A 13,872-nucleotide genomic window follows, 5' to 3' on the forward strand; every position below is an offset into this window, starting at 1 on the left:
AAAACACGGAAATATGGAAGGGCTGATAGCAGAGTAGATTTGAGAAAGCATGGACTACAACTTCCAAGCAAAGCACATGGGGAGGAGCGGGGTAGTTCTCCAATGGCAAAGGGGGGTATTGTTGACAAAGGAAGGTAGGATAGAGGCTGAATAAACAAAAAGAACAGCTGTCCACTAGATTTCCCATAAGGAGCTTAGGTTTAAAGGGGCAGTCTTGAAGATACATATTTTTGTTCTGCCCAACAGCTTCCACGTCTGAAGCTTTCTGCCTAGTAATGCTTCTCTCCCATTCTAACTGTGACATGAATAGATAATGGTATGTTCCCGACCTGGGATGAGTGAGATGCTCATCATGGCAGGTATGTTCATCACCCTAGTCGTGGTGATTGGTCCTGGGGTGAGCACCTGACCCATTCTAGGCCTATGAGGGACTCTCCTTGGGATATTTAAACTTTAAGCTGAGTTCTCAAGGGTCACTGGCAGCCATCCATTCCCCTCCAAACTCAGGAAGGTGGTCACAGAGAATGAAGACACGGAGTTGAGAGACAGAGAGAGATGTGGCTTTATTTGAGCCTCAGGCTCTAGTTGTCCCTGAAGCTAAATCACACCCCTGCTCGTGTCACTATGACATAAGAAAACCTAACATTCTCAACAACAAATAAGCTAAATACAATACTTTTTCTTGGTCTAAGTTAGTTCAGAGTGGGATTCTATCATTTGCAATCAAAAGTATCCTCCACAATTTAAGGGCATAAATAGCTGAACACCAGAGCATCTTTGGGACAAGTGACATCAGAATGATCTGGTATTTAGATGGGGGAAACCACACGCATAATTCTATTAATTCTCGTTTTCCAGCACATAGATTGAATCAGGCATGCTAGATACCTGACAAACATTATTTGATTTACTTTTTGCATCACTCCTGCAAGGTCATATTGTCTCCATCTCATAGGTAAGAAACTAAGTCCAGAGAAGTTAAGTAACTCATATACAATTGCCAAATGGCAAAATCTGGATTAAAATCTGGCCCTGAAACACACCTTCCTTTTCCTGCAGCCAGAAACACAGAAGAACGTCTTTATTCTTTCCAACAATGGACAGATCCCCCAGGAATTTACCCAAAATTATAATCAAATGGCTTCACTGGCCCCTTAAAATATGAAATCTTTTTTTTAATTTTTTTTTTTTTTGCTGAGTCTACATTTGACGTTAATTATCACCTCATTATAGCCCACTGTTGTTTAGGATATTACCGGGGAGTGGAGTTTGCAAACATATTTCAATAGTGCTTTGACCCCTCGGGCCACCATGACTGTTGCATTTCTCTCTGTGTACAGTTTTTACAACTCTTTATTGTTCATTAGGGTAAGAATTTATAAGCCTGACACCTTGGCCAGGGAACGGCGCATCACAATTTCTGAGTTAGGGCCCTTCTGGGAGGGTGGAGTGTGAGGCAGAGTGCTTTCTTTGCGCAGCAGGCGGGGACGCATGTTATTTGTAGTCAGGCCATGCCACCACCACAGCACAGTCTTCTCTGCAGATGCGGATGGTACCCCGGGGTGGAAGAAGCAGCGTGTCCTAAGTCAGAGAAACTACCATTTCTGCCAGGCTCTGGCTCTACCCAGCTGTGTGACCTTGGGCAAGTCACTGCCCCTCTCTGGGCCACCATCTTACCAAGATCAAAATAAGAAGGCTAGTTTTTTATCATCCTGTCCCATCAAACCTTCTCCATGAAATTCTGGCACAGCATAAAATGTGCTGTGAAAAAGGAGTTCTGGGATCAAATAAACTTGAGAAAAGCCATATGCAAGTTGGATTGGCTTTATTATGTTACTAACAGTTTCCTAGAGGCTTGAATACACTCTTTTTCTCATCATTACTCTGCAACAAATGATGTAGCATTTTCTGGACTTTTTTTCTCCCCTTTGATAATGAAGGAATCTGATCTTCTATCCAAGAACAACTTTTAACATTCCATAGGACATGGCGTTTTCTTGGAACATCGTTTGGGAAACCCTGGATCAGAGGATGTGTAAATGTTCCACTGTGCTTTCCTCTGTACCGCAGAAAGCCCTGTTCCTTACCTCAGTGCCTGCCCTTGTCTCACTAAATTCTATTTTTCTGGTACCATCCTGGATCTATTCACTTCTCTCATTTTCTGCTGTGGCTTCCCTAACCCAAGTTCCACCATCCCTTCTCTCTCCCCTCCCCAACCCTCCCCCTCCTCTTTCCTTCCATCTCCTCTTGTCTCCCTCCCTTTCTCCCTCCTAACCATTCTCCACACTTCTGCTCTTGATCCAACTATAATCCTCCCCCCACAAAGCAGTCAGAGGTCGTTAGGATGCTAGGCCAGGTCCTTGATGGCTTAAAATGCTGTAGTAATACGCCACTGCACTTGACATAAATCCCAAGGCCTTATAATGGCCTACCAGGCTCTACACAAACCTGGACCTATCCTAGCCTGATCCGCTCATGCCACTTGCAACCTCTCCCTATTCTACAGCCACAGTGTTTTGGTACCTACTGTTTCCTCTGACCAGTACTGTTCTCAGATCCTCACATCACTTAACCACTTGCAGGTCTCAGCTCAGGCATTAGCTCCCTGACTTCCCAGTGGGGGTGTCCACACACTCCTCAGGCAATCTTTTACATGTGCCCCAGTGTCTTCCTCAGAGACATGTTGACATATTTCTTGCCTTTGTCCTCTCTGAAGGAATGAAAATTCCTTAAGAGCAAGGCCCTCATCTGCCTACTTCATGGCTACATCCCAAGAACTTTTAATATTACTGAACACAACCCAGACACTCAGTAAATACTTTTCCTATGAGTGAATGAATGAATGCATCAATGCACATTTCCCCAATAGAAATGAGTTCCTTGAAAACAGAGGTATGTTCTATACTCTTTCAAGTTCCTACTGTGTGATCCCAAACCTTTCTGAGGCTATTATCTCTTCTGTAAAATGGAGATAAGAGAAGGTACGTCACAGATGTATGATGAAGATTAAGGGGAACTTTTAATACGTTCCTAGCAAAAGTGCCTAGCAAATATAGCAGATCCAAATATGGATGATAATTTGCTTCCATGTGAGTATTCATGGAAGCCACAGTTTCTAGGGCAGTGCCCAGCACAGAGTAGACTCTCAGTAATTGTTTGCTGAATGAATATGAATGAATGAATGAATGAATGAATGAATGAATGAATGAAATGATTGATTGTTCTAACAATGCCCCAGTCAAGCAGACATATGAAGCACCATACACATACTCTCAAAGTCTGCCACAATCCCTCCAAGTGGGTGGTCTGATCTAAATCTGATGCCTAAACAGAGAATAAAAATCTCTGCAAGGTTGTGGAGTACTCTTCCCCCGAAGCTCTTAAAAGCAGAGACAAGCCACTGTTCTGAGATATGGCCCTGCCTGTGAGAGGAAGAACAGATGAAATGGTGAGCGACTTCCAGTTAAGTACCAGTCCCACCCCAGGCATAATTAATACACACACTCCCTGTCCTCACAGACCCACAGCCCAATGGGAGAAACAGGCAAAGCTGCCATGACAGTACAGGAGTATGTGCTGTGGGAGCTGCCATCCTGGCACAGAGGAGGAGGGCCCAAACAGATGTAGGAAGTCAAGAAATGCTTCCTGGGAAAGGGGAATCCTCTTTCACTGTTGGTGGGAATGCAAACTGGTGCAGCCACTCTGGAAAACAGTATGGAGTTTCCTCAAAAAGTTCACAATAGAACTACCCTATGACCCAGCAGTTGCACTGCAAGGTAGTTATCCAAGGGATACAAACATAGAGATTCGAAGGGGCACATTCACCCCAATGTTTATAGCAGCAATGTTCACAATAGCCAAACTATGGAAAGAGCCCAGATCCCCATCAACAGATGAATGGATAAAGAAGATGTGGTCTATATATACAAAGGAATATAACTCAGTCACCACAAAGAAAGAAATCTTGCCATTTGCAACAATGTGGATGAAACTAGAGAGTATTATGATAAGCCAAACAAGTAAGTCAGAGAAAGACAAATACCAAATGATTTCATTCATATGTAGAATTTAAGAAACAAAACAAATAACATAGGGGAAGGGAAGGAAAAAATAAAATAAGAGGAAAACAGAGAGGGAGGCAAACCCTAACAGATGCTGAACTCTAGGAAACAAACTGAGGGTTGCTGGAAGGAAGGTGGGTGGGGTGATGGGGTAACTGGGTGATGGGCATTAAGGACTGCACTTGATGTAATGAGCACTGGGTGTTACAGGCAACTGATGAATTATTAAATTCTACCTCTGAAACAAACAAACAAACAAACAAAAATTAAATGCTTCCTGGAAGGACTAATGCCCTAACCAAGAGTGAAGAATGAGAAAAACTCAGCAAGAAGAGGGGGTGTGTAGGAAGGCACATGAGAGAGGGACACGTTAGGGATGATGCAAAGGAGCCTGGCTTGGGCAATCCGGTGGTGCGTACTGCCCAGGTGAATGATGTGTCTTTCAAACTTCTCCATGTGACTGGCTAGGCTATGACTGGTGTCAGACCTGAATAATTTGCCCTTAGCAAATATGCAATTCTTCAAAGTCCCAGCTTTTCTCTGCATCCTCCACTCTGCCATCATAAAGTGTCTGTTGCCAAAAGCTGAGCATGAACAGCAAAAACTTCAGTCTAATGAGAGCGTATGAACATGGGTACATGTTTGTGTACAGGAATCCCTGGGGGGTTCTTGTAAACGAAGAGCTCACTTCAATGACCCTACCATGGTAATTAATACACTCCCTAAGCAGACTGTGCTGTTGGAAGAAAGATAAGCTGTGCTCAAATAGGGGCAGATGTGATGCCAGGAAATTTGAACAGTCCTTGGAAAGTACAGAAGGTCCTTGAAGCATGGGGAGCACCAATAGATAAGAAGGGTGTTCTCAGTAGGAGTTTTCATATACTGCTTTGGAGCTGACAAAGCACTTTCATAATAATTATTTTATTGAATCTCCCAAACATTATGACTGCTCAAGATGACAATATTTGGGTAATACAGGAAGGTGCTCCCCAAACTGAAAGACATAGATTGAATTTCCACGTCATTATTCATAGCAGGTATACAGCAAAGGTATATTGAGCCTGAAGGAGAAAAAAAAAATGGCTTCTATCCATTAGGGCAGGAAAGGAAGGAGGATGATCTAGTCCAGAACGGAACAGTGTTGGCCATGCCCATTTGGATACGACTGAGAGAGATAACTAGAAGTAACCAACTTCTAGTATTACAGTCTCATTGCCAGGATATCCCTAATGTGGAGATGGATGCAGAAAAGGGTCAAACAAGTACAGCCCACAGGCCAAGTCTGGCCTCTCACGTGTTTTATTGAAACACAGCCATGCCTGTTCATTTATGTATTGTCTATGGCTCCTTGCACATAATGTTGGCAGAGTTGAGTAATTACCAGAGATATCATAAAGCCATAAAATATAAAATACAACCCTTTGCTGACCCTGATATAGAACACGGTACAGCAACACATACTGTTGAGACTTACTGAACACCCATTCTTAACATTCTTTTCCCTGGTCACCATTATAATAGGCAAGGGTAATAGCTGGCCTGTATTAGTGTTACAACTATTCCAGTTGCTCATGGTTGGCATCCACTGTAATTGGTTTATGTCTGTGCCCTGCTGATTGTTAATTTTTAAAAATAATACCCCAGTGATAGAGGCAAGAAAGGTAAATGCTCAGTTTCCCAAGCTTCCTTGAAGTTAGATGTGGCCAAGTGACATAATTCCAAACAACTAAAATAGAAGTATAAATCTGATGAATGAATTCTGAGAAAGCTTTAGCTTTCCTTCCTTCTTCTTTCCTAGACAGTAATACGATGCCTGGCACTGAGGCAACCATCTTGTGAACAAGAGGTAGAGAGATAGAAAGATCCTAAGTCCTTGGGGGCATCTTTGAACAAATGAACCAATGCTAACAACTGCCTATATCAGGCTTATTCCTAATTGAGAAACAAAATTCTATTTGTTTAAGCCACTATTATTTGGGAGCCATGTTTCGTGCTACACACATTCCCAACTGATACAGTCAGCATGGGCCTCCAGTATTTTAGGTCCCATTAGCAAGGTCATCCCTGTGTAGTGACTGTTAGACTGTTACATCAAGCTCTTCCAATATCCATTAGACTTATCTAACTCCCTTGATCTGCTTCAACGCTCACCACATAACATTTGATTAGAACTTGCCTGATGAATGGACTGTGTGAGTCAGAGATAGCAAGTCTAGTCCTAGTTCTGCCACTGATTGGCTCTCAGTCCCTGAGCATCCTTCTTGCTCTTCCTAGATTTTCAACTTCTTCATCTGTAAAATAACCAGCTAGACTTCAGTCTCTGCTTTTTTCACCTGTTCTCTCATTCTCTAATTCAATCTTTCATTCTGAAACTGCATGAAGAAAGAAGGTGACAACTGTAAATGAGCATTAAAATAATGATGAGCTTCCTGGTGATTGTGTGTGGGGTTGACGATAACATAATTCATTGTTTGATGAAAGGAGAACTAGAAACTTAAAAGAGGACAGTTCTTACTAAAGGAAAGTTGAAAATACAAAATTCAAAACTTAGAAGGAAGATAAAAGACCATGTAAAGGATAATGCCTGCTCTGGTGGGCTTCCAAGCCTTCTTTTCAGTAAACCCCAAAAGAGCAGTACCAACACTAGGAGACTCATTCGCTCCTTAAAAATGGTCTGTTCACTTATCAATTGATATGAATAACATGTAAATTACAACTTTCTTTTTTTTTTTCCGCTAAGACAAAAACAGTGGCCAACACTTAATAAGCAAGTCAGCTATGAATGAACACCAGGTATGTATATTTGCCTCTCCCAAAGCTCAGAGGCTTCCTTTCCTACCAAAACAAAAGCATTGCCTGTACAAGTAACTTGTGTGTTCAGTACTTTATAATTAAGAGTATTTTAATCTACTTTGCATTTGGTCTTCATGGTAGTATGTGAAGGATACAGAATCACAATAATTATCCCATGTGGCAAATGATAAAAACTGAGGTTCAAAAAGCCTAAGCGATATGAAATGGCTGCCCAGGTTAGATTCAGGACTGAAACTGAAACCCAACCCATTTTACTCCATGCCTGGAGGTCATGAACACGACCACCCTGTCCATACCAGACGTGAGGTGTTGCTCACATCTATATCCAGGCATGCCTGGCAGGTGACTCCCTCCAAAGTGATCCAATGCCTCACTGGGTGACTTCCAGGCAGCAGCTCCACTATATTTCTGTTTCGACCGTTATCAATGAGGCATCAACATATTATCTCAAATATATAGCCCTGACAGCAAGTTCAATGCCTTACAATAGCTTAGTAATGGCTGATTCTAAAAAAATTAAGATTAGAAACAGGAAAATGAAACAAAGTGGAAGTAAAAGATATGAATTGATTCTTGGTCTGAGGAATCAATAAAGGATAACTATGGTTCATTATGAGTCTCTAGGTCTAAGCCTGACCCTAAATACCAGGCTAACACACAGCTATTCCTTGCTCTTGGCTTCCAGGCCACCACTCTCAGACCCTCTCATTCATTCACTCATTCACTCATTCAGCAGCACAGGAGCAGAGATGAACCAGACACTTGTCTGGATAGGCTGTAGCACATTCAGCTTGAAAGCAAGGACTCAGGAGGCAGAGATTAAAATATCTTTCTGTGCCTTGATTTCCCCATTTAAACATGTAGCCAATTTTGTCCAGTAGAACTTCCTGTACTGATGGAAATGCTCAATATGGTGGGGTCTAGGCACATAGAGCTATAGCCGTTAGTCACACATGGCTATCAAGTTCTTGATGTAACAAACAAGGAACTGAATTATTTTATTTTATTTTATTTTAACTAGTTTAAGTTAATTTAATTACTTGAGATATAAATAGCCATATATGGCTAGTGGCTATGGATTGCACAGCAGAGCTCTACACTGCAAAATGCAGATAGTAGCGCTATATTCATAGGCTCAGGGGCTTTTGTGTAGTTAATGTCTGTAAACTGCTCAGCACAGTACTGCTACATAATAGGCACCCAGTCTATGTGAGCTACTATTTTAGCAGTAGTAGGCATCAAAGAAATATTTATCTGTAATCTCTTATCTGAATCATAAAATCTAAAAAGCTCTGAAAACCAAATTGTGTGTGTGTGTGTGTGTGTGTGTGTGTGTAACTCATTTTGGCAGCAAATCTAAGCTGATCTGAATTAATTCAGTGGTACAAACTGACCTGAACTGGCAGAACATTGCTTATAGGGTTTATTGATTTTATTTATTACCCATTTTACTGTAGAAATATTAATGTGTTTGATTATGGTGCTGCCCCAAGCCTGGCAGGGGGTGTTACACAATCTGTAATATACATATCATATTGGCTCTCTCAGATCCGAAACATTCCAAATTTCTTTTTTCTTTTTTTTTTTTTTTTAATTTCTGGGTGACCTTTATTTCTTCTTCTTTTTTTTTTTAATGATTTTTTTATTATATTATGTTAATCACCATACAGTACATCCCTGGATTCCAATGTAAAGTTTGGTGCTTCATTAGTTGCGTATAACACCCAGTGCACCATGCAATACGTGCCCTCCTTACTACCCATCACCAGTCTATCCCATTCCCCCACCCCCTCCCCTCTGAAGTCTTCAGTTTGTTTCTCATAGTCCATAGTCTCTCACGAAACATTCCAAATTTCTGACACATATTTGACCCTTAACATTTTAAATAGGGAATCACAGACCTGCATTTGCATTTCTGTACCAGGTTAGCTAGGATGGACAGAGTAGAGAGAATGGGGCTTGACCTTGAGGCCTAAGTCCTCGCTGGTATTGCTATAGGAGAAGGGAAGCAGTCATTCCCAGGCAAGCTGGAGCAGAGATGGGCTTGGAACCACCCCACGGGGAGCAGACAGACCCAAGAATGGGACAAGGGGCACCCACAGCAGTGCTCTTCCTGGAGCAGCCACCCTTCCAGTTATTACTTTATGTATCTAGTCAGTAAGATTATGTAAATAGTCCTGCAGGGAATGGGGCATGAGGTTCTTATCTACTTAGTGAGTCAGCTATCATAGAAGGTTCTTTCTCCTCATCCCCACCTCCATACTACCCCTACGTTATAGAATGGCAGGGGTTTACACAAAGTGGGCCTGCCTTACACATCTCTCTCTCTCATATTGCTAGCTGGTCCCAGTACTGGAAATGTCCCCTGCTAGCCTCATCCTTGAGACTAGAGATCTCACCCTGAAAGGCAATGCAATCAGGTAGAATCTGTACTTCTCCATTGTGTGATTTGGGGCAAGTCACTTAGACTCTCTCAACCACAATTAGGTCATTCATAAAAAAGAGCAGTAATACCGCTTCAAAGGGCTCTTATAGAAATGAGTAATGCACCTCAAAATGTCTTAGAAAAGTGCATGGGATACTGTAAGATCTAATGTATCTCAGCCTCCTCTCAGTGGACCTTATCTTATACACATGTAGTCACCATCTTTATTACAGTACAGAAGGAAAACCATGGCTTTGGATTAAGCCTGGTGGTCTTTATATAAGGCCTACAACTCCTGTGAGCCTCAGTTTTCACATCTATACAAATAGGAATAATGCTTCCCTCTCATGGTAGCACCTTGAAAGAATCAAAGGGTTACCAAGAGATTTAGAGAGCGCCTGACAGTGTCTGGGCCATGGTGGATGCTTTTGCCCCTGGCCTACCCTTCCCTTCCACTAACAAGCAAAGAGCACTTTAAAAACTGACATTTTCCTTTCAACTTCAGCTGCCTAATAATTCCTAATGAAGAATGAAGGAATTCAATACTGAAATCAATGAAGAGGAGCCACGTGGCCCTTCTTCATCAAAATCTAAAACGATGATGTCATTGCCTGCAGCCATATCAGGGGAAGCATAAGTGGGAGAAGAAGCCATGGGACAGAGTGCTTTTCAGAGTTACCTTCTTCAGAGAAGCAAGAGCCAGGCAGAGCTGGCCTCCGTCTCTAATGATAGGATATAATTCCAATTTCACAACTTAATTATGACTGAATGAAAAGGACAGCGTGAAAAACTAGGTGTAGGGTAGGGAGTTTCATCTCGTTAGGTTCACTGACACCTCATTAGGGACTTTGAAAAACATTCTGCTTCTAGGCAATTTTGCTACTATCTCACTTTTTTTCCACATTTATCTGGCTCCATTTATTTGACTTGACACAAGTAGGAAAATGGGATCTTTGATTTTTTTTTTTTTTCAGCTCATAAACCAGCACTTCTAGTTCCCCACTTTGAACTGCAAGGTTCTTTCTCAGGTTATGATAATCGATACCATAGGGTCAGAGTTGCCAGAGTAATCTTCCAAAAATATAAGCTGGATCAATTCATGTCCCTGTTCCAAATCTTTAATGGTTACCCATTGTCTATAGGCTCATGTCCAAACACCAAAGTGTGGCATTAAAGTGCCTCAGACCTTATTTCCTTTCTTCTTCTTCCAAAATGTCTATTCTGATTATAATGGGATGACTTAACCTTCCCCAGGCCCAACAGAAAGTATCATGATGCTCATGACACCTCCATCTTCTTTCTCAGTTTCCCTCATGACCAATGAAAACAACGCTCATCCCTTAAAATTCAGTTCAAAGATTCAGTTTTCTATCAAAGTTTGCTTGTTTTTCCCAATCAGAAGATACCCCCTCACTCCTTCTTTGCATTGCCAGTACAAAGATTCTCAGTACCAGGACTACCTGTCGTGAATGATGGTCAGTAGCCCAATGATAGTCATGGCCCAGTGGCTGCTTGCCCTAGCCAACTGTGAGCTCCCTGAGGACAGATCCCTGCTGTACTTACCTTCTATTCTCTACTACTGCAACACATGACGAGGTAAGTCCCAACAAGTTGTGAGGTGTGTCAGAAGCTTCCTCCAAGACACCAAACTTGGAAAAAAAATCAAATAAACAAATAATATTTCAAAATAAATAAAAGATTCAACATTTCTCCTAACAATACCCTTCTCATTCCTTTCCTTGTTCTCTTGAGTAGAAGACAAAAGGGTCAAGTTAAAGTTACAACATGGGGAATTCTGCATATCCCTGAATTCTCCCAGAGGGGTGAGTCTTGGGGGTGTTGGAATAAAAATAAAAGGGCTTTGAAGTGCCTACCCTATAACACCAAGTTAAGTCATGGAATGATATGACAAATCCACAGAAAACAAATTGCTGTTCTTGATCACATTCTGAGATCTGGGATTCTTTTATTTGACTCTGAGGTGCAGCACTGTTCACTGCACCACACCATGGCCAAAGGAGGAAAAATCTGATGACGTTTGGAACCAAAGAGAGTGTGTTGGTCTCCTAAGTACTATGCACAGTTTATTTATTTGGAAATTCTGCCACTGCTGCATGTTAAACCAACTGTGGACCTGAATTAATTGTTCCGACATGGCAAAGGGATTTGGAGTTAGGAGATGTGGGTTTTAATTTCCTGCAAATTGCTAACTGTTGCAAAACTGCAGGATGGCTTTTGGCAAATCTCTTCTTTGAGACTCCATTCCTCAACTGTAAAGCAATAAACTTTAAAACTGTAAAGCAATCTCCACCTTGCAACTTTGTTATATGGATTGAATGAGATGATGTATATAGAAAAGTGCTTTGTAAATCATAAATTGTTCCATCAGTGGAAGTTAGTACTAGTTATTGCTACTAGGAACTAACTAAGGGTAAAATGCGTTCTCACATCAGGATCATTTGTCATTAAAAAGGCAGTTTCATACCACAGTAGAGAGAATGGGCTTTGGAGGATGACCTCCCTGTGTTTAAGAATTGGCCCCATCACTTGCTGGCTAGGTGATCTTGAATTAGTCATGTAACCTCTGTGATGTTCTTATTCTATAAAATGGGGAGGAGATAGGATGTTTGTGATCATTATTAAAGATTAATGTCTTTCTGAAAGATAGAGACATATAAATGATTAATCATAGCAAAATTACTTAAGTATTATATCAGATATAACACAGAAATTGCAGTGAGAGCACCAGGGAAGGAGCAAGTTTCATCAAGGAGCTGGTTTTGAAGAACAAATACAAATTTTCAAAAAAAGAAAGAAGGAAAGAAAGGAAGAAAGAAAGAAAAGAAAGAAAGAATTTTTTCAAGAAAATCTGGTTGGGAAATAATATTCAAAGCAGAAAGAATAGCAAGTGTAGTAAACAGCAGAAACAAGAATATCTTGAAATCTTGGTTTCTCTTCATTCTACTTTCCTATATATAAATTGAGAATAGAAATGTCCACCTTTCATATGGTGAGTAATATAACAAAATAAAAATTATATATATAAAAAAAAGAAATGTCTGCCTTTGTTCTATTTTTTTCTAAGATGTTCTAAAGGTGTATGAGATCATGAATTCATAACACAATTTACCCCAAGGCAGGAAGAATTATACACACTCAATATGGCCATCATCTCTCCCTAGCACTAGCCTCTGATTGGTAACCACAAGGGCAAGGATTCAACATGACATCATTTAGGCCCATGGAGAAAGGACTCCATAAGGATGGAAAAATTTCTACCACTCTTCCATGGGCCTCAGTTGCATTTCATCAAATGAATTAGGTTAGGATATGTCAAGACATTCAGAGAGGTGAGGTACAGGTGTAACAAGGTCTCTTTATCTCTCAGTCTTCCTGTGGGCATGTTTTCTTAAGTTTCTATTCCACCAGAGAACATTTTTAAAAACAGAACCACAGACAGAATGATAAACTATAACAGAATTTTCCAAGCAGAAGCAATTGGTGATGGGATTGGGGAAGGGAGGGAGATGAATAATAGCTAAGTAGGTCAAAAGAAAGTATTTTGGGAGCTCTCTTGTTCTTCTATCAAAATGGAAACATTCTACCTTGACAAAGCTCTCAGGTTTTAGGCAGACTTGTAATTTACCCTCTATAGAAGATACAGTTCCCTTTGTTCTGTGAAGTCATGCGGTGTTGAGTGACAGGACGTGCACAGAGCCCAGGTGCACCCTTACTAGCTGTGTAATCTCAGGCAAGGCATTTAACATCTCTGATCCTCAAATTTCTCATCTTGAAAATGAAGGAATGACTAGTCCACTAAGTCTCTTCTGGCTCTTATTCAGTTCATGTCTGAGACCTTGTGCTATGTACTGGGGGAAGAGGAGGACACAAGCTGGGCCATGTTCAGCTTGTAGTCATTCATGGGGGGAGAAGTCTGACAGTCACCAAACATCTACCACATACAACACACTGTGCTAGATTCTTAATATCTATGCTTAAACATCACACCAGTCCTGTGTCGCACTGGAGTATTAGCAGGTCATGACCAATCCATGCCACACCCCCACGTCCAGAACCAGTTGAGAGATCCATACAAAAACCAAATGAAGAGCAAACTCTCAGCTTTATTGCTCATGAACCTGGATTGGGGGAAATGCCAGCATGTTACCAGAATCAAGCTTCCTACAACTTTCCCTTTCCCTAACTCCCTTGCAGAGCAATCTTCTGCATAAAGGCATATGAAGAGCCAGTGTGTCCTTTAAGCAAGCAGATGCAAAAGTGAACTCCCAGACAAGACTGAACACTCTGGGACAGTTCCTTTGCCCACAATCAGTAAGCAGGTAAGGCATTCCTAATCCATTCAGAGGCATGAAGGAGCGAATGGAGAGAAAACAGGAGTCTTCTGCTCCTACTTTTCCTTTCCTGGTGATAGATTAGAAGCTTCTTTCTCTGTGGAAATGGGGGCCCTCATACAGGATAAGCAGCCCCTCCAAAACTATGATTGGCCATATTTACAGGCTCTCCATGGGATCAAACAAACTGCCCAAGGTGACCCAGCTAGGAAGGAGCAGG

General features: G+C 41.4%; 1 protein-coding gene across 8 annotated transcripts in view; it reads right to left on the reverse strand.

Moving 5' to 3' along the window:
- The window catches only part of DAB1 (DAB adaptor protein 1), a 1,110,909-nt gene that overhangs the window by 997,529 nt on the left and 99,508 nt on the right, over positions 1-13,872 (reverse strand). The window contains exon 1 of one of the 8 annotated variants that reach the window (XM_034653287.1): positions 10,864-10,884. The exons of the other annotated variants lie outside the window; for them this stretch is intronic. The gene's annotated coding sequence lies outside the window, so the exon portion shown is untranslated. Of the gene's footprint in view, positions 1-10,863; positions 10,885-13,872 lie in introns of those variants that run through there. 8 annotated transcript variants of the gene reach the window in all.

Source organism: Ailuropoda melanoleuca, chromosome 2, assembly GCF_002007445.2.
Source record: "Ailuropoda melanoleuca isolate Jingjing chromosome 2, ASM200744v2, whole genome shotgun sequence".
NCBI lineage: Eukaryota > Metazoa > Chordata > Mammalia > Carnivora > Ursidae > Ailuropoda > Ailuropoda melanoleuca.